A 20,791-nucleotide genomic window follows, 5' to 3' on the forward strand; every position below is an offset into this window, starting at 1 on the left:
ACATAATGGCGCACTGGTTAGCATGGCCACCTCTTAAGCATGATGATGCGGGTTCGACGCCTGATCAATGTTAGCATGGAGTGAGCTGAAGTGCATGGCGCTGAAGATTTGAATCTTTGAAATGCGCTGAGGTCTGACATATCAGGCAGAATGGTTTGCCATCACGTTCAACAAAAAATAGAAACTTTCCCACTCTGATTAAAACGTCCTGTGTTCATCTACGTATTTTCGTTTTGCTGTGCATCTTTTCCCTGCCATTTCGAGAGCCCAATTGACACTCATAGTTTAAAGAAATGTGTTTGCCCATCCTACTTTGTGGAATTTCACCACATGCGCTTTTGACCAAAATACCAAATTGAACTCAAGTGAAGCCAACACGCACAACCCCCCCCCCCCCACACACACACACACACACACACACACACACAAATGTTGATATGAACATAAAAGAGCCGCATGCGGTTCGGGAGTTGCGGCTTGGCCAAACCTGTACTATACAACTTTATTTGTATAAAATTTTCACAACAGCTGTCACACAAACAAAGCGGGAAAAACCGAAGACGTGCGTGTTCCGCCCACGCTGGATTTATTTGCACCTTTGAAAAGACACCGTATTGCCGCAGATGTGGCAAAGAGTACTTTTGGGCATCTGAGACGGAAGGATGTCCAAAGCATCACGTCACCTGCTCTGGTAGGCATGGTGGTGGGACGTTGAGGTCAACCGCTTTGGGGTTGGCTGACTCTTTGATCGCAGGATGCCACACACTTGAAGACAGAAGCAGAAAAGCAGAGCTAAATGCAAAATGTACTCACCGGTGACTCCAATTTTTTTCCCCCCTGAAGAAACAGCTGGACGGGTGGCCCCGGCTGGCCAGTGGGACTCTTGTTATTCTGACCCTTTTTAGTGCGCGTTTGGGGCAACAACCGTTTTTTGTGGCGCTCTCTTCTGGTTCAAAAGTGCCCTGCATGTGAATTTGCTTTTCCTGCCTTCTGATTGGATGAGCGCCGGTGTGACGCGGTGCCTCTGTCACCGTGGCGGGGGGTATACGTTGGCATCGGAGCGTCTGCCAACGTCTGAGACCGGCTGGCAGTGTATCGGAGGTGTCGAGTGCGGTGCCGCTGGAGCTCACTCACCAGCTGGTGTTAGGGCCACAGAATGAAGGCCAAGGAGAAGAATAGAAAGAGAAACAGAAACTTCTCCTCCAATTGTTTGATTTGTCTCTTCTGAGCTTCGATGAATTCTTTCAGCTCTTTGTTCCTCTAGGACGGACAAATGGAAAGTGGCATTCAAAAGCCAGTAAGCGTGCAAGTAAGTGCCGGGCTGGCTTTGGGCCCTTACCTGTTGCGCGCTGTGCAGCAGATCCATTCTCTCTTGGAGGATGCAAGCGTCGCGCTCCCTCAACTCGCACATCAGGGCTCGCTTCCATTGGTCCACGGCGCTCCTAAGCTCTTCTCTCTGATCCGCCGTCAGCACGTCATTCACGCCAGCGTGGCTGGCTTTTTCGCCGTCCGTGGCGGGGCAGTCCCGCTGCGGTAGCGCCTCGTACAACATGGCCTCCAGCTCCAGGATCCTCTGGGCCGCAATCCTCGTCCATCAGTGGTCCGGCGGGAGATTTGAGGGCGGCTTACCTTATGAGCCTGGTCCATGGAACACTTCCTGAAGTCCAACTCTTCATCCAGGTAGCCCTTCTGCTTGCAGAACATATCCTAGCACAGCTCAAGGTCAGAATTGTTGGGGCACATTGCCGGAGTTCCCCTTGGCTGATGTCGCGTGTCTGTCTACCTTCTCACTTTCAATGTCCAACATCTTCTGTTGAAGTGCTGACTTGGTCACTTTGATGTATTCTAACCACTGAGGAAAGGCTGCTGTCACATAAGCAGAATGCGAGAGCGTGCGTGGACGTGCGCGTTACCTTCTCGGCTAGGGTGAGAAGGGTCCTGGCGTGAATCACGACCACCTGCTCCTCGTTGGTGAGATTCTGCAAGAGCCCAAAGGCACAGCGTCAACAAGCTTCTTTCAGCGCAAAGCCTTCCAAAAGTCACATTTGAGCCGCCGAGTCTCGTGGAGTGCGAACATAAGGAGTTCGACATACACTTACGGCGTTATAGCCCAGGATGTCCAGCTTCTTCATCAGATCACTGATGACGATGTCCGGGGGAAAGGCGCAAGGAGCAATGTAAGGTGTTCTGGGACCTCGGGTTAAGGTTAGGGTTGCGAGGGACGCCTTACCTACGCTCACGCCCTCGGCCTCGCAGTAGATCTGCAAAGGGCTGAGGCCGTCTGGGAAACGGACTTGCAGAAACTTCAAGACGGGGGAGCGCCACTCCCTCTCCTGAAAGGCAGAGGCATGCATCCGTCCGTCCGTCCGTCCGTCCGTCACATCTCTGGCCTCAACACGCTTGTGCGAGTCTTCCCACCTCCAGCTCCAGGATGCGGAACTCAAGCAGTTCGTTTTGGTCTCGGATATCCTGGATGTGCTCTTTCAGACGCGCTTCTTCCGCCTCCATCCGCCTGACCTGAAAAGACAGTCAGACCTCATCTGCGGGGCTTCCCGACAGGTGTGACGCCAAGCGACTCCGCCCAGCGCCTTTCTTTCCGTCACCTTTTCGGCCAACTGCTGATTGCTCTGACGCAGCAGCTGCTTCTCCTCCACCCACTTGACATTCTAGAAGAGACAAACGCGTGGACAGCTTTGGAATGTTGTGTCATTTTCATCCACAAATTCTTTGGTTGACTGGAAAATGACATTTGCTTTTCTCCGCATTTTCCCAGCCACGTTCGGGGGGGGGGGGGGGGGGGTGGGGGGGTTGGTCCAGTAATGCCAGACGGATGAGTGACTGAAGAATGTAGCTATTTTGTCTGAGAAAAAGGTGTGCTCATTGATGAGCTTACCTGTCCTTGTTGCTTCAGCGCTGACTCCAGATCTGCTACTCTGCTTTGATAGTGACCCATTTCTACCATCAGCTTTTCTCTGGTCTGAAAGGAGGAGGAGGGAGGCTCCTCCTCCTCCTTTCAGACCAGAGAACACCCGAGGCTGGGTGAGAACGGGGAGGCTGCGACCCGGCCGGGGGTTGCGGGAAGGGGCGCCACCTTGATCTCCTTCTCGGCGTCGTAGTCCCCTTTCGCTGGTCTGGGCTAGCAGAGCGTAGGCTCGTTGCAGCGCTTGATATTCTTGCGTCAGCTGGCGGTAGCGAAGCTCCGCCTCTTCATGCACACACCAATGCAACACAGCACTAGTACCAGAATCAGTCAGACCGGCGACAAAGCACCCGCGACGCAAAGACGAGTCCGATTCCAGGCTGAAGAGGAATGTTTGGTGCCAATACGCTGGCAGAAATGGCGGGCTACCTCTTCGGGTTCCGTGTCGGGGGTTCTGTCGGTGTGAAAAGACAAGGACGATCCGTCCGAGTCCACCAACACGTCTTCGTCGTAGCCGTAAAATGTTTCGATGACCTGCGGGCGCGGAAGCAAACATCTCTCTGAACAAACTGAAGCGACACCTCACGATGAATCGACGAGAGGAACGATAGCGAGAAAAAGGCCATTTCATCTTGCGCAACACCAAGCAGCCGCAAACAAACAGACTCACCTTGCAGGACCTCACGCTTTGTTCCTCCTCAGAGATTCTCGACGTCGGTATCGTAGCAGCAAATCTCTCTCCTGTCGACACAAATAATCCGCCTTTGAGATTCTTTGGATGCAAAGGGAACGAACGGCTCCGGCGCAGAAACAAACGCGACTCACAATGACATTTCTGACATGAGCTCCTGTCTCCAGAGCCTGAAAAACACGTCACCGGCGATGATTGGAGGGACGCTCGTCTTTTCCAAAAGTGACAACTACAGGGTGTGTCAGGGTTTTCCAGATTATCTTTATCGTATCATTGTGTTGCTTTGACTTTGACTGCGACCTGTAATAAATAATATTATTTATCCCTTATTTATCCCTATCGCTTATCCCTTCCTACACAAAGTCGTAAAACACCCCTTGCTATGTTTTGACTAGAGGTCAAGGGCTTCCTCTATTCAATCCACTCTTACACCCACCCTGTTTCTCTTAATTAAAATGCTCGTGCAGGAGCCGAGAGTCAGACTTCATTCGTACAACGGATGGACTCTCCACCTGCAGGTGTCCAAAAGAACTTACTTGTCTCCCGTGTGGTTCTTGCAAAATAAGTTGGAGCGAGCGCAACTCTAACAGGGTGCATTTTGCCACTAGCTGCCTACGGACAATGACGTCGCGCTCCCGGCTCATGGTTGACGGGCTGAGCAGCCGGGCAAGTCCGTCGTTTTCAGCGCACAGCGAGTGGCAAAGGCGCTGACAAAACGGGAGCTTTGAGCTGCTGAAAACGGCAAAACAAGTCTAAAGCGTGTTCAAACGCGTGCGCACAATGCTCCTGCTTGAAAGGTCGGAATTTAAGGGGCCAATTTTTTGGATGGCGGCCGCCGGCCAAGCTTTGGACGGAAAAGGTTTCCTGGCGACAGCGAGCGAGCGCGGCGCTGCCGTACGTGCACCGAGTCGCCTGCCTGAAGACCTTGGACAAGTCGTCGATGATGTGCCGCTGCTCCACAACTTGAAGGAACTCCATTTCACCGTCCTGCTGGCCGCAACCGCGGTCCAGGTCATTGAGCGAACTAGGCCTTCTCTGTGGAACACAAATGCAGTGGACTCTGTTGGCACGCCGCCGTTGTCCGCGTCGACTTACCAAGCTTGCCATCTCCTCGTTCTCCTGGGTGACAAAGCGCACTTTGTTTTCAAAGCGACACAGCACCAGCGAGAGTTCTTCATTCTTCCTGCTCAGGCGTTTGTTTTTGTACAGGAGTGGCAGAAACTGGCTTTCTGTTTCTCTCAGTCGCTTTAGCTGCAAGCATGAAGTGCGGGATGTGAAAGACGCACAACACGCGGGCCAGAACGTATCCATTCCTTTTGCATCGGTTTGAACGGAATCGTGGCTTTGGCTCCCACTAAAAGACATCTACCAGGCAACCGACTCGCCGCGCCGCTCAACTAATAAGCAAGCGCAATGGGTGCCTCGCTGGATGGCGCGCATCAAACGTAGCGCAAACCTTCAAGCGTGCCGTCAATAAATTACCAGTTCATTGCGCTCTTCAGAAAGCAGGGCGTTTCGATCCTCCAGTTTCCTGATGACTGCGCTGAGCTCAGCGATTTTCAGATGAAACCGTCGCGTGTCCCGATCCTCCTGAGACTGAAAACGCCCCGCAACACACACACACAAGCACTCGTTCAAAGTTCAAAACTGTTTTTGTGCTACCTTCCTCCAGCAACGAACTAAGTCATGCGTACTGCAAGTGTGTGATGAGGTGGCTTACGCAATGAAGAGGATTGCTAGTAGCGGCGTTGACCCCACTTCCAGGGTAGTTTAGGCCCGCCCTTTGGGAATCCCTCAGGGCAGCGATCTGCTGCTCGGCAGCCTGAGTCTGCAGCTGAAGGCGGTGGACGTGGCCGGCCCCAGGGCTTCATCCAAAACACTAACCGCTCTGTCTTTCAGCTTGATCTCATCCGTCTGGATGTACAAACGGGGAGCGCTCAGGCAGGCGGGCAAACTCATTTGCCAGAATTGTGACAAAAACAAAGAGAGCAACCGGCCAATTTTTTTCTTGAATCGACTAGAACACCTTTGCTGTGACAAAAGCGAAGCGAGCAACCGGACATTTTCTTCTTGTGAAATAGAATAGAATAGAATGCCTTAGGTGTCATTGCACTGCAGGTATACAACGAAATTGGGAACATAGCCACGCACCGCGCATCTGATCAGTCCTACCAGTCGGCGGATCTCCCTCTCGCAGTCTCTCTTGGTTCGGCTCAGCTCCTCCCGATGCTGGTGATGAGCCGATCGGAGCTCGGCCGCTCGGGACTGCCAGGCCTGCTGGGCCGCTGCCAGGGCTTCTTCCGCGCTCCTGGTGGAGGCGACACCGCTCGGTCTCCCGACACCGCCGCGTCTCCTCCACCTCCGCCAGCAAAGCGCCCCCCCTCCTCACCTGAGCAGACATTGCGCCACACCGGGCCGTTGAGACCGCAACGGAGCGCCGCGACGCTTACTGGGGACAAGCTACACAATACGGTAGCGGCCGCATCGAAGCCCGACGTGGCGTGCGGATAGTCAGACACGGATAGAGCGGATCACCTTGTCCATGGAGCCGTCCCTCAGGCTGAGGACCAAGGCATTCAGTCGCTGGATCTCTCCATCTTTGATTTTGATCACTCTCATCAGCTCCATTTCATGCTGCCGCAGTAATGTCTCCCTGGTAATGGCTAACTCTTTCTGCTTCTCCTCATGGAGTTTGCTTTTGAGTTCCGTCATGGCGGCGGTGGCACGGTGGTGCTCCGCCCGCAGGTCCTGACTTCTCTCTCTCTCCAGACAGCTGACCTGACATGACTTAGACTTAGACAAACTTTATTGTCATCTTGTCTGCACATGGTGCATACAAAACGAAATTCCGTTGCATACGTCTTACAACAAAGTAGTGATATTGCAGTTGAATAGAAGTAACATATCCTATGAAAATATATATATATACATATATACTATATATATATATATATATATATATATTAAAAATAAGTATAAAGTGCAGCAGTGATAATTATGCAATAGTGCAAGTAGGCAAAACAGTATTCAAGAGTGTGCAGAGGAATGCTAAACCATGTATTAAACTTCTATTTAAAGGGTTTATACAAGTTCAGTAAAGTTGGTAGTGCGAGATAGTGCAAGATAGAGGTCCGTAGTGTCATAAAGTACAGTTCTGTGAATGTGTGATGCAGAGTTCAGTTTAGAGCTCAACAGTTCTAGTGTTCAACAGTCTGATGACAGCAGGGAAAAAGCTGTTGCAGAACCTGGTGGACCTGCAGCGGATGCTGCAAACCTCTTCCCAGAGGGCAGCAGGGAGAACAGTCCATGGTGGGGGTGTGATGGGTCATTGATGATGTTACGGGCACGGGACATGCAGCGCTGAGATGAAATGTCCTGAATGGAGGGAAGAGGAGCCCCTATGATCCTCTCTGCTGTCCTCACCACTCTCCTCACGTTCTTCCAATCGGAGGCGGTGCAGCCTCCACACCACACAGAGAGACAGCTTGTCAGAATGCTCTCTATGGTGCTCCTGTAGAACGTCCTCATGATGGGTGGGGGCAGGTGGGCTCTCCTCATCCTCCGCAGGAAGTACAAGCGCTTCTGTGCCCTCTTGACCAGTGCCGTAGTGTTCATAGTCCAGGTGAGGTCTTCTGTGATGTGGACCCCCAGGAATTTGGTGGTGCTGACCACCTCCACAGCTGAGCTGTTGATGATCAGTGGAGCGTGGTGAGGCTGTTTTTTCCTGAAGTCGACGATGATCTCCTTCATCTTCTCCTCATTCAGGATCAGGCTGTTTTCTCTGCACCAGCCCACCAGCTGCTCCACCTCCTCTCTGTAGTCCAGGTCGTTGTTGTCTCTGATGAGCCCCACCACCGTTGTGTCGTCTGCTGACTTCACGATGTGATTGGTGGTGAACCTGAGGACGCAGTCGTGTGTCATCAGGGTGCACAGCAGGGGGCTCAGGACGCAGCCCTGAAGGGAGCCTGTGCTGAGGGTGATGACATCAGAGGTGTTCTGTCCGACCCGGACTGACTGAGGTCTGTTGGTGAGGAAGTCTAGCAGCCAGTTGCGAAGGGGGGTGTTGAAGCCCAGGTGTTCCAATTTTCCTACCAGATGCTGTGGGATGATGGTGTTAAACGCTGAGCTGAAGTCCAGGAACAGCCTCCGCACATGGGTGTTCTTCTCCTCCAGGTGAGCCAGGCTCAGGTGAAGAACGGAGGAGATGGCGTCCTGAGTGGAGCGGTTTTGCCGGTCGGCAAACTGGAACGGGTCAAATAATAGGGGGAGTCTGGAAACGATGTGACCTTTAAGCAGCCTTTCGAAGCACTTCATCATAACCGGAGTCAGTGCAACAGGCCGGTAATCATTAAATGAGGTGATTTGAGGTTTCTTCGGCACCGGAATGATGGAGGCAGTCTTAAAGCACGCCGGCACTGTGGCTTGGCCCAGCGAGGTGTTAAAAATGTCTGTGATGACCCCAGCCAGATGACTTGCACATTCCCTGAACACACGCCCAGGAATGTTGTCGGGGCCAGGGGCCTTACAGGGGTTGACTCTCCTCAGGGTCTTCAACACATCGGCGGAGTCAAGGCAGAGTACCTCCTCTTCCTGATGGGGGACAGTTTTAACTGCTGGAGTGCCGTTTAGTGCCTCGAACCTCCCAAAGAAGTTATTTAGACCATTTAGAAAGTCAGCATCAACTACACCCACCGGGGGGGGGGAGGGTGAGTTGTAGTCTGTAATCGCCCGTATGCCTTGCCACATACTCCTGATGTTTTTGACGTCGTGGAAACGATCCTGAAATTTTCGACTGCGGTCTCGCTTCGCTATCCTGATGGCACGGTTCAAGTTGGCTCTCGCTGTCCTCAGTGTCTCCTTGTCGCCAGACTTGAAGGCAGAGTTCCGCGCTCGTAGCGTTTGACGTACCTCCTCAGTCATCCAGGGTCGTTGGTTGCCCCGGGTGATGATATTCTTAGTGGTGCTGACGTCCTCGGTGCATTTGTTGATGTAGGCTGACACAGTCATGGCACACGCATGTCTAATCTACATCGGGAAAACTGGGAGGGAGGGAGGCAGGCAGGGAGGCAGGCAGGGAGGCAGGCAGGGAGGCAGGCAGTGTCTGTCTGTTGAGGTTTTCACCTTGTTCTTCTCCTGCTGAAGTTCTAACTGGACGTCCATCAGTTTGGTTCTCAGCTCGTCATTGGCGGCCTGAAGGGCGTCCGTTCGCTCCGCCTTGGCCCGCCCTGCCGGAGCTCATTTGGACATCTCTTACTCGAGTCTCGCCCGGTCGTCAGTCAGAGATCACAACATTTGTACCTGGAGAGCACAAACGCAGCGCTGTTTTCCACTGGCTTCGAACTCAACTTCAATCGCTACCGTAACTTACAACATCATAAACATAGAACTAGCTTGACTTATTCATTGAATAAATGCATTTGGTTCTTCAAAACTGCATCACGCAACATAGCGTGACCGAGACGGCCGTTATCCACCTGCGTGAAGTTATTTGGTGAAATGAATGAGACGTTTAAGACACCATCGTTCTGTCTCTATGTAGATGAAGGTAAATAATCGATTGCTGAAGGTCCAAAGGTGTTGTGATAAACAAATAAACATATTAGTGATTAGTGACATATTTGTGATAAACATATTAGGCAGGATAATCACATATGTTAACGTGACTGCCCACACTGTATTTATTTATGGTTATTTGTTAAATCGAGTACTGTTAGACATGAAATAGGAAGTGTTTAACATAAATGGAAGACGAAAGGGGTACTCACCATTGTAGCTCCTGCTGGTCAATGATACGAGCCTCTTCTTGCAGTGGAAAACATACAGCCAACAAACACCGTGGAACCTAAAGGAATGAAATTAAACATTAACATTTAGCCTCAACCAACATTCACAGATACAACGCAACGCAAACTACACAAACGTAAATCTTTTTAAACACAATGAGTTGTACTTACCGTGTACGCTCTAGACGGTCCACTTGCAAGCAGAAAATAAAGATATTTCTGTTGATAATCGTCGTGTTTGTATCCGGTGTCTCGCTCAAGGCCATTGCGCCCACAGATTTGAATTTTGGCGAGAGTTCAGCCTATTGACGTCATTTCCGCGGTGTAATACCCGCATATCTGAAACGGCAAAGTTAAGAGTAGAGTTAAATAAAGTTTTTAGTCAACGCAATAATTTACAACCGTTGACCAGTCGAAATAATCGTCGAAATTTGGCGTCTGTGGCTGGAAGCAGACGCCGAGTTCGACATTCCTCCCAAACGCCACACTCCCTCGCTTTTCAGGGCTAAAAAAAAACAGTTGTAATTACCTTGTACGCTCTAGACGGTCAAGTTGCAAGCTGAAAACAAAAATATTTGCCTTGTTAGTCATCGTGTTACTAACCGCTGTGTCTTGTTTGCCAGAACTGCCGCTTTCCTACTTCCTGTTGCAAGCCACGCCCACGGATTATAATTTTGCCGTGAGTTCCGCCTATTGACGTCATGTCCGCGTCACATGACTGCGACGTAATATTATCTAAAACTGTTTGTGCGGTATTGTGTTGTTCTGTGCGGTATTGTGTTATTCTGTGCGGCGTCGTGTTGTTCTGTGCGGCGTCGTGTTGTTCAGTGCGACGTCGTGTTGTTCAGTGCGGCATGGTGTTGTTCAGTGCGGCATGGTGTTGTTCAGTGCGGCATGGTGTTGTTCAGTGCGGCATAATGTTGTTCAGTGCGGCATAATGTTGTTCAGTGCGGCATGGTGTTGTTCAGTGCGGCATGGTGTTGTTCAGTGCGGCATGGTGTTGTTCAGTGCGGCATAATGTTGTTCAGTGCGCCATAATGTTGTTCAGTGCGGCATGGTGTTGTTCAGTGCGGGATGGTGTTGTTCAGTGCAGGATGGTGTTGTTCAGTGCGGCATGGTGTTGTTAAATGCGGCATGGTGTTGTTCAGTGCGGGATGGTGTTGTTCAGTGCGGCATGGTGTTGTTCAGTGCGGCATAATGTTGTTCAGTGCGGCATGGTGTTGTTCAGTGCGGCATGGTGTTGTTCAGTGCGGCATGGTGTTGTTCAGTGCGGCATGGTGTTGTTCAGTGCGGAATGGTGTTGTTCAGTGCGGCATGGTGTTGTTCAGTTTGGGATGGTGTTGTTCAATGCGGGATCGTGTTGTTCAGTGCGGGGTGGTGTTGTTCAGTGCGGCATGGTGTTGTTCAATGCGGCATGGTGTTGTTCAGTGCGGCATGGTGTTGTTCAGTGCGGGATGGTGTTGTTCATTGCGGCATGGTGTTGTTCAGTGCGGCATGGTGTTGTTCAGTGCGGCATGGTGTTGTTCAGTGCGGCATGGTGTTGTTCAGTGCGGCATAATGTTGTTCAGTGCGGCATGGTGTTGTTCAGTGTGGAAAGGTGTTGTTCAGTGCAGGATGGTGTTGTTCAGTGCGGCATGGTGTTGTTCAATGCAGGATCGTGTTGTTCAGTGCAGCATAATGTTGTTCAGTGCAGCATGGTGTTGTTCAGTGCGGCATGGTGTTGTTCAATGCGGCATGGTGTTGTTCACTGCGGGATGGTGTTGTTCAATGCGGGATCGTGTTGTTCAGTGCGGCATAATGTTGTTGAGTGCAGCATGGTGTTGTTCAGTGCGGCATGGTGTTGTTCAGTGCGACATAATGTTGTTTAGTGCGGCATAATGTTGTTCAGTGCGGCATAATGTTGTTCAGTGCGGCATGGTGTTGTTCAGTGCGGCATGGTGTTGTTCAGTGCGGCATGGTGTTGTTCAGTGCAGGATGGTGTTGTTCAGTGCGGCATGGTGTTGTTCAATGCGGCATGGTGTTGTTCAGTGCGGGATGGTGTTGTTCAGTGCAGGATGGTGTTGTTCAGTGCGGCATGGTGTTGTTCAGTGCGGAATGCTGTTGTTCAGTGCGGCATGGTGTTGTTCAGTGCGGCATGGTGTTGTTCAGTGCAGGATGGTGTTGTTCGATGCGGGATCGTGTTGTTCAGTGCGGCATGGTGTTGTTCAGTGCGGCATGGTGTTGTTCAGTGCGGCATAATGTTGTTCAGTGCGGCATGGTGTTGTTCAGTGCGGCATGGTGTTGTTCAGTGCGGCATGGTGTTGTTCAGTGCGGCATAATGTTGTCCAGTGCGCCATAATGTTGTCCAGTGCGCCATAATGTTGTTTAGTGCGGGATGGTGTTGTTCAGTGCAGGATGGTGTTGTTCAGTGCGGCATGGTGTTGTTCAATGCGGCATGGTGTTGTTCAGTGCGGGATGGTGTTGTTCAGTGCGGCATGGTGTTGTTCAGTGCGGCATAATGTTGTTCAGTGCGGCATGGTGTTGTTCAGTGCGGCATGGTGTTGTTCAGTGCGGCATGGTGTTGTTCAGTGCGGAATGGTGTTGTTCAGTGCGGCATGGTGTTGTTCAGTGCGGGATGGTGTTGTTCAATGCGGGATCATGTTGTTCAGTGCGGGGTGGTGTTGTTCAGTGCAGGATGGTGTTGTTCAGTGCAGGATGGTGTTGTTCAGTGCGGCATGGTGTTGTTCAATGCAGGATCGTGTTGTTCAGTGCAGCATAATGTTGTTCAGTGCAGCATGGTGTTGTTCAGTGCGGCATGGTGTTGTTCAATGCGGCATGGTGTTGTTCAGTGCGGGATGGTGTTGTTCAGTGCGGCATGGTGTTTTTCAGTGCGGCATAATGTTGTTCAGTGCGGCATGGTGTTGTTCAGTGCGGCATGGTGTTGTTCAGTGCAGGATGGTGTTGTTCAGTGCGGCATGGTGTTGTTCAATGCAGGATCGTGTTGTTCAGTGCAGCATAATGTTGTTCAGTGCAGCATGGTGTTGTTCAGTGCGGCATGGTGTTGTTCAATGCGGCATGGTGTTGTTCACTGCGGGATGGTGTTGTTCAGTGCAGCATGGTGTTGTTCAGTGCGGCATGGTGTTGTTCAGTGCGACATAATGTTGTTTAGTGCGGCATAATGTTGTTCAGTGCGGCATAATGTTGTTCAGTGCGGCATGGTGTTGTTCAGTGCGGCATAGTGTTGTTCAGTGCGGCATGGTGTTGTTCAGTGCGGCATGGTGTTGTTCAGTGCGGCATGGTGTTGTTCAGTGCAGGATGGTGTTGTTCAGTGCGGCATGGTGTTGTTTAATGCGGCATGGTGTTGTTCAGTGCGGGATGGTGTTGTTCAGTGCAGGATGGTGTTGTTCAGTGCGGCATGGTGTTGTTCAGTGCGGAATGGTGTTGTTCAGTGCGGCATGGTGTTGTTCAGTGCGGCATGGTGTTGTTCAGTGCAGGATGGTGTTGTTCAATGCGGGATCGTGTTGTTCAGTGCGGCATGGTGTTGTTCAGTGCGGCATGGTGTTGTTCAGTGCGGCATAATGTTGTTCAGTGCGGCATGGTGTTGTTCAGTGCGGCATGGTGTTGTTCAGTGCGGCATGGTGTTGTTCAGTTCGGCATGGTGTTGTTCAGTGCGGCATAATGTTGTCCAGTGCGCCATAATGTTGTTCAGTGCGGCATGGTGTTGTTTAGTGCGGGATGGTGTTGTTCAGTGCAGGATGGTGTTGTTCAGTGCGGCATGGTGTTGTTCAATGCGGCATGGTGTTGTTCAGTGCGGGATGGTGTTGTTCAGTGCGGCATGGTGTTGTTCAGTGCGGCATAATGTTGTTCAGTGCGGCATGGTGTTGTTCAGTGCGGCATGGTGTTGTTCAGTGCGGCATGGTGTTGTTCAGTGCGGCATGGTGTTGTTCAGTGCGGAATGGTGTTGTTCAGTGCGGCATGGTGTTGTTCAGTGCGGGATGGTGTTGTTCAATGCAGGATCGTGTTGTTCAGTGCGGGGTGGTGTTGTTCAGTGCAGGATGGTGTTGTTCAGTGCAGGATGGTGTTGTTCAGTGCGGCATGGTGTTGTTCAATGCAGGATCGTGTTGTTCAGTGCAGCATAATGTTGTTCAGTGCAGCATGGTGTTGTTCAGTGCGGCATGGTGTTGTTCAATGCGGCATGGTGTTGTTCAGTGCGGGATGGTGTTGTTCAGTGCGGCATGGTGTTTTTCAGTGCGGCATAATGTTGTTCAGTGCGGCATGGTGTTGTTCAGTGCGGCATGGTGTTGTTCAGTGCGACATAATGTTGTTCAGTGCGGCATAATGTTGTTCAGTGCGGCATGGTGTTGTTCAGTGCGGCATGGTGTTGTTCAGTGCGGCATGGTGTTGTTCAGTGCGGCATGGTGTTGTTCAGTGCAGGATGGTGTTGTTCAGTGCAGGATGGTGTTGTTCAATGCGGCATGGTGTTGTTCAGTGCGGGATGGTGTTGTTCAGTGCAGGATGGTGTTGTTCAGTGCGGCATGGTGTTGTTCAGTGCGGAATGGTGTTGTTCAGTGCGGCATGGTGTTGTTCAGTGCGGCATGGTGTTGTTCAGTGCAGGATGGTGTTGTTCAATGCGGGATGGTGTTGTTCAGTGCGGGATGGTGTTGTTCAGTGCAGGATGGTGTTGTTCAGTGCGGCATGGTGTTGTTCAATGCGGCATGGTGTTGTTCAGTGCAGGATGGTGTTGTTCAGTGCGGCATGGTGTTGTTCAATGCGGCATGGTGTTGTTCAATGCGGCATGGTGTTGTTCAGTGCGGCATGGTGTTGTTCAGTGCGGCATGGTGTTGTTCAGTGCAGCGTAATGTTGTTCAGTGCGGCATGGTGTTGTTCAGTGCGGAATGGTGTTGTTCAGTGCGGCATGGTGTTGTTCAGTGCGGGATGGTGTTGTTCAGTGCGGCATGGTGTTGCTCAGTGCGGCATGGTGTTGTTCAGTGCGGGATGGTGTTTTTCAGTGCGGCATGGTGTTGTTCAGTGCGGCATAATGTTCAGTGCGGCATAATGTTGTTCAGTGCGGCATGGTGTTGTTCAGTGCGGGATGGTGTTGTTCAGTGCAGGATGGTGTTGTTCAGTGCGGCATGGTGTTCAGTGCGGGATGGTGTCTTTCAGTGCGGCATGGTGTCGTTCAGTGCGGCATGGTGTCTTTCAGTGCGGCATGGTGTCGTTCAGTGAGGCATGTTGTTGTTCAGTGCGGCATGGTGTTGTTTAGTGCGGCATGGTGTTGTTCAGTGCGGGATGGTGTTGTTCAGTGTGGCATGGTGTTCAGTGCGGCATGGTGTTGTTCAGTGCGGTATCGTGTTGTTCAGTGCGGTATCGTGTTTCTCAGTGCGGTATCGTGTTGTTCAGTGCAGTATCGTTGTGTTGTTCGTATTGTGTTTAACACTTAGCCTCTAACACTTAGCCTCTAACACTTAGCCTCTAGCATCTAGAAGGTAAATAAATAGGAAGGAAGGACTCACCGGTGACGTCTTCGCCCACGTCCAAGCGTTGTACTTTGTATTTTCATCCTTCTGACAGTGGAAAACATAGCCAACAAACACCGTGGAACCTAAACGAATGAAAGAAAACTATCATTTGGCCACAACCAACATTCACAGATACAACACAATGTGACGTGCGGGGTTGAGGTTAAAGGTTGAGTGAAGGGCCCTCGTTTTAAACTACTTTTTTGAAAAGGATTGGGAACAAGTAAGACGTATTTAATTTATTTAATGGGAAGTAGTAAGAGCTATTGAATTTAATCTATGTATTATATTCTATTGTATTGTATTCTGTTGTATTCTTTTGGATTGTATTCACACTAACCCCACTAAAACTTCAGCCCACAAAAACTCGCCTCTGGCGCCTAGCCTCTGGCACTTAGCCTCTAACACTTAGCCTTTAACACTTAGCCTTTAACACTTAGCCTTTAACACTTAGCCTAGAAGGTGAATAAATAGGGTTAAAGGTTGAGTGAAGGGACCTCGTTTTAAACTACTTTTTTGTAAAGGAGTGGGAACAAGTAAGACGTATTTAATTTATTTAATGGGAAGTAGTAAGACTTATTAAATTTATTTAATCTACTTTTCTTCCCAGGCAAAATTTGATGTGCTGCAATTCCAAATTTCCAAAGTGAATGAAGGAATGAAGTCCTTTAAATTATGATTTTGTATAAATACTAGGCATTAACACAAAATCGACGGCACAAAATGGGCAGACTTTACTTGTTTGAAAAGGACTGGTTACAAGACAGACTTTTTTAATTTATTTAATGGGAAGAAGACTTATTTAGTTTAATTGATCTATTTTTGTTCCCTGGCAAAATTCGATTTGCTGCAATTCCAAATTTCCAAAGTGAATGAAGGAAAGAAGTCGTTTAAATTATGATTTTGTTTAAATACTAGGCATAGACACAAAATCTACGGCACAAAATGGGCAGACTTTACTTGTTTGAAGAGGACTGGTTACAAGACAGACTTTTCTGATTTATTTAATGGGAAGAGGACTTATTTAGTTTATTTAATCTATTTTTGTTCCCTGGCAAAATTGGATTTGCTGAAATTGTATTTTGCCAAATCTCGATTTGAGACCTGATAGGAAGTATTAAACGCTTAGTTAAATCAATACAAGTTGGTAATAAGAGCGAGTAATGTTGGTTGAACCGATGAATGAAGGTTGAAAGCAATTTAAATTATGACTTTGTATAAATACTAGATATTAACAGAACATCTACTGCGCAAAATGGGCAGAGTTTACTTGTTTGAGAAGGAGTGGCTTATTCAAAACTAAGATTTATTTAATCTGTTTGTTCCCAGGCAAAATTGGATGTGATGCAATTCCAAATTTCACCACATGATGGTGCCCAATTTTGACTTCATAGGACATATTAAACACTTAGCTTGTTATTATGTTCAAGGTAATCAGATTTGTTTATCATTCTAATGGCCTCTTCAAAACTATTCTGGATTACTACTTTGGATCTATTCTACATTACTTGGCAACAACATACTCTGTAACAGATTAGGCAGTATAATCACATATGTTAACTTGAGAGTGCCCACACTCAATCTACTTATCGTGATGTGTTAAATCAATTACTGTTAGACATTATTTGTCTGATAATCTACCAAATCTTTGAATTGAAGAATTTGTGATTTAATTAATAGCTTGTTCAGGGTAATCAGACTTGTATATAATTCTAATGGCCTTCTTTTGAAAACTATTCTGAATTACAACTTTGGATCTTATATTACTTTGCAACAATCTACTCCGTGACAGATTAGGCAGTATAATCACATATGTTAACTTCAGTGCCCACACTGTATTTATTTATGGTTATTTGTTAAATCAAGTACTGTTAGACATGAAATAGGAAGTGTTTAACATAAATGTTATGGCTACTCACCATTGTAGCTCGCTCCTGGTCAATGATACGAGCCTCTTCTTGCAGTGGAAAACTTGCAGCCAACAAACACCGTGGAACCTAAAGGAATGAAATTAAACATTAACATTTCGCCTCGACCAATTTTCACACGTACAACGCAACGCGGCTACACTTCTGCTATTACAAACGTAAATCTCCTTAAACACAATGAGTGTTACTTACCGTGTACGCTCTAGACGGTCCAGTTGCAAGCAGAAAATAAAGATATTTCTGTTGATAATCGTCGCTGCTCAGTGGCTCACGGCCATCGCGCCAACAGATTTGAATTTTGGCGGAGGTTCGGGCAATTACGTCATATCCGCGGCACATGACTGCGACGTAATACCCGCTTATCTGAAACGGCAGTTAAAAGTAGAGTTACATCAAGTTTTCTTGGAACCTAAACGAATGAAAGAAAACTATCATTTGGCCACAACCAACATTCACAGATACAACACAACGTGCGGGGTTGGGGTTAAAGATTGAGTGAAGGGCCCTCGTTTTAAACTACTGTTTTGAAAAGGAGTGGGAACAAGTAAGACGTATTTAATTTATTTAATGGGAAGTAGTAAGACTTATTAAATTTATTTAATCTACTTTTCTTCCCAGGCAAAATTTGATGTGCTGCAATTCCAAATTTCCAAAGTGAATGAAGGAATGAAGTCCTTTAAATTATGATTTTGTATAAATACTAGGCATTAACACAAAATCGACGGCACAAAATGGGCAGACTTTACTTGTTTGAAAAGGACTGGTTACAAGACAGACTTTTTTAATTTATTTAATGGGAAGAAGACTTATTTAGTTTAATTGATCTATTTTTGTTCCCTGCCAAAATTCGATTTGCTGCAATTCCAAATTTCCAAAGTGAATGAAGGAAAGAAGTCGTTTAAATTATGATTTTGTTTAAATACTAGGCATAGACACAAAATCTACGGCACAAAATGGGCAGACTTTACTTGTTTGAAGAGGACTGGTTACAAGACAGACTTTTCTGATTTATTTAATGGGAAGAGGACTTATTTAGTTTATTTAATCTATTTTTGTTCCCTGGCAAAATTGGATTTGCTGAAATTGTATTTTGCCAAATCTCGATTTGAGACCTGATAGGAAGTATTAAACGCTTAGTTAAATCAATACAAGTTGGTAATAAGAGCGAGTAATGTTGGTTGAACCGATGAATGAAGGTTGAAAGCAATTTAAATTATGACTTTGTATAAATACTAGATATTAACAGAACATCTACTGCGCAAAATGGGCAGAGTTTACTTGTTTGAGAAGGAGTGGCTTATTCAAAACTAAGATTTATGTAATCTGTTTGTTCCCAGGCAAAATTGGATGTGATGCAATTCCAAATTTCACCACATGATGGTGCCCAATTTTGACTTCATAGGACATATTAAACACTTAGCTTGTTATTATGTTCAAGGTAATCAGATTTGTTTATCATTCTAATGGCCTCTTCAAAACTATTCTGGATTACTACTTTGGATCTATTCTACATTACTTGGCAACAACATACTCTGTAACAGATTAGGCAGTATAATCACATATGTTAACTTGAGAGTGCCCACACTCAATCTACTTATCGTGATGTGTTAAATCAATTACTGTTAGACATTATTTGTCTGATAATCTACCAAATCTTTGAATTGAAGAATTTGTGATTTAATTAATAGCTTGTTCAGGGTAATCAGACTTGTATATAATTCTAATGGCCTTCTTTTGAAAACTATTCTGAATTACAACTTTGGATCTTATATTACTTTGCAACAATCTACTCCGTGACAGATTAGGCAGTATAATCACATATGTTAACTTCAGTGCCCACACTGTATTTATTTATGGTTATTTGTTAAATCAAGTACTGTTAGACATGAAATAGGAAGTGTTTAACATAAATGTTATGGCTACTCACCATTGTAGCTCGCTCCTGGTCAATGATACGAGCCTCTTCTTGCAGTGGAAAACTTGCAGCCAACAAACACCGTGGAACCTAAAGGAATGAAATTAAACATTAACATTTCGCCTCGACCAATTTTCACACGTACAACGCAACGCGGCTACACTTCTGCTATTACAAACGTAAATCTCCTTAAACACAATGAGTGTTACTTACCGTGTACGCTCTAGACGGTCCAGTTGCAAGCAGAAAATAAAGATATTTCTGTTGATAATCGTCGCTGCTCAGTGGCTCACGGCCATCGCGCCAACAGATTTGAATTTTGGCGGAGGTTCGGGCAATTACGTCATATCCGCGGCACATGACTGCGACGTAATACCCGCTTATCTGAAACGGCAGTTAAAAGTAGAGTTACATCAAGTTTTCTTGGAACCTAAACGAATGAAAGAAAACTATCATTTGGCCACAACCAACATTCACAGATACAACACAACGTGCGGGGTTGGGGTTAAAGATTGAGTGAAGGGCCCTCGTTTTAAACTACTGTTTTGAAAAGGAGTGGGAACAAGTAAGACGTATTTAATTTATTTAATGGGAAGTAGTAAGACTTATTAAATTTATTTAATCTACTTTTCTTCCCAGGCAAAATTTGATGTGCTGCAATTCCAAATTTCCAAAGTGAATGAAGGAATGAAGTCCTTTAAATTATGATTTTGTATAAATACTAGGCATTAACACAAAATCGACGGCACAAAATGGGCAGACTTTACTTGTTTGAAAAGGACTGGTTACAAGACAGACTTTTTTAATTTATTTAATGGGAAGAAGACTTATTTAGTTTAATTGATCTATTTTTGTTCCCTGCCAAAATTCGATTTGCTGCAATTCCAAATTTCCAAAGTGAATGAAGGAAAGAAGTCGTTTAAATTATGATTTTGTTTAAATACTAGGCATAGACACAAAATCTACGGCACAAAATGGGCAGACTTTACTTGTTTGAAGAGGACTGGTTACAAGACAGACTTTTCTGATTTATTTAATGGGAAGAGGACTTATTTAGTTTATTTAATCTATTTTTGTTCCCTGGCAAAATTGGATTTGCTGAAATTGTATTTTGCCAAATCTCGATTTGAGACCTGATAGGAAGTATTAAACGCTTAGTTAAATCAATACAAGTTGGTAATAAGAGCGAGTAATGTTGGTTGAACCGATGAATGAAGGTTGAAAGCAATTTAAATTATGACTTTGTATAAATACTAGATATTAACAGAACATCTACTGCGCAAAATGGGCAGAGTTTACTTGTTTGAGAAGGAGTGGCTTATTCAAAACTAAGATTTATGTAATCTGTTTGTTCCCAGGCAAAATTGGATGTGATGCAATTCCAAATTTCACCACATGATGGTGCCCAATTTTGACTTCATAGGACATATTAAACACTTAGCTTGTTATTATGTTCAAGGTAATCAGATTTGTTTATCATTCTAATGGCCTCTTCAAAACTATTCTGGATTACTACTTTGGATCTATTCTACATTACTTGGCAACAACATACTCTGTAACAGATTAGGCAGTATAATCACATATGTTAACTTGAGAGTGCCCACACTCAATCTACTTATCGTGATGTGTTAAATCAATTACTGTTAGACATTATTTGTCTGATAATCTACCAAATCTTTGAATTGAAGAATTTGTGATTTAATTAATAGCTTGTTCAGGGTAATCAGACTTGTATATAATTCTAATGGCCTTCTTTTGAAAACTATTCTGAATTACAACTTTGGATCTTATATTACTTTGCAACAATCTACTCGGTGACAGATTAGGCAGTATAATCACATATGTTAACTTCAGTGCCCACACTGTATTTATTTATGGTTATTTGTTAAATCAAGTACTGTTAGACATGAAATAGGAAGTGTTTAACATAAATGTTATGGCTACTCACCATTGTAGCTCGCTCCTGGTCAATGATATGAGCCTCTTCTTGCAGTGGAAAACTTGCAGCCAACAAACACCGTGGAACCTAAAGGAATGAAATTAAACATTAACATTT

At 46.7% G+C, this 20,791-nt stretch overlaps 1 long non-coding RNA gene across 1 annotated transcript; it reads right to left on the bottom strand.

Annotated features, from left to right (window-relative positions):
* Positions 1-2,951: 2,951 nt before the first annotated feature.
* Positions 2,952-5,954, bottom strand: LOC148394721 (uncharacterized). Its single transcript, XR_015859902.1, has 3 exons — positions 5,784-5,954; positions 5,332-5,525; positions 2,952-5,207 (listed from the first exon to the last, which is right to left on the bottom strand). It is a non-coding gene; the product is annotated as an uncharacterized LOC148394721 (long non-coding RNA).
* Between the last annotated feature and the right edge of the window lie 14,837 nt (positions 5,955-20,791).

This window comes from Syngnathus floridae, chromosome 8, assembly GCF_059516105.1.
Source record: "Syngnathus floridae isolate MCC-2025c chromosome 8, RoL_Sflo_1.0, whole genome shotgun sequence".
NCBI classification, from domain to species: Eukaryota; Metazoa; Chordata; class Actinopteri; order Syngnathiformes; family Syngnathidae; genus Syngnathus; species Syngnathus floridae.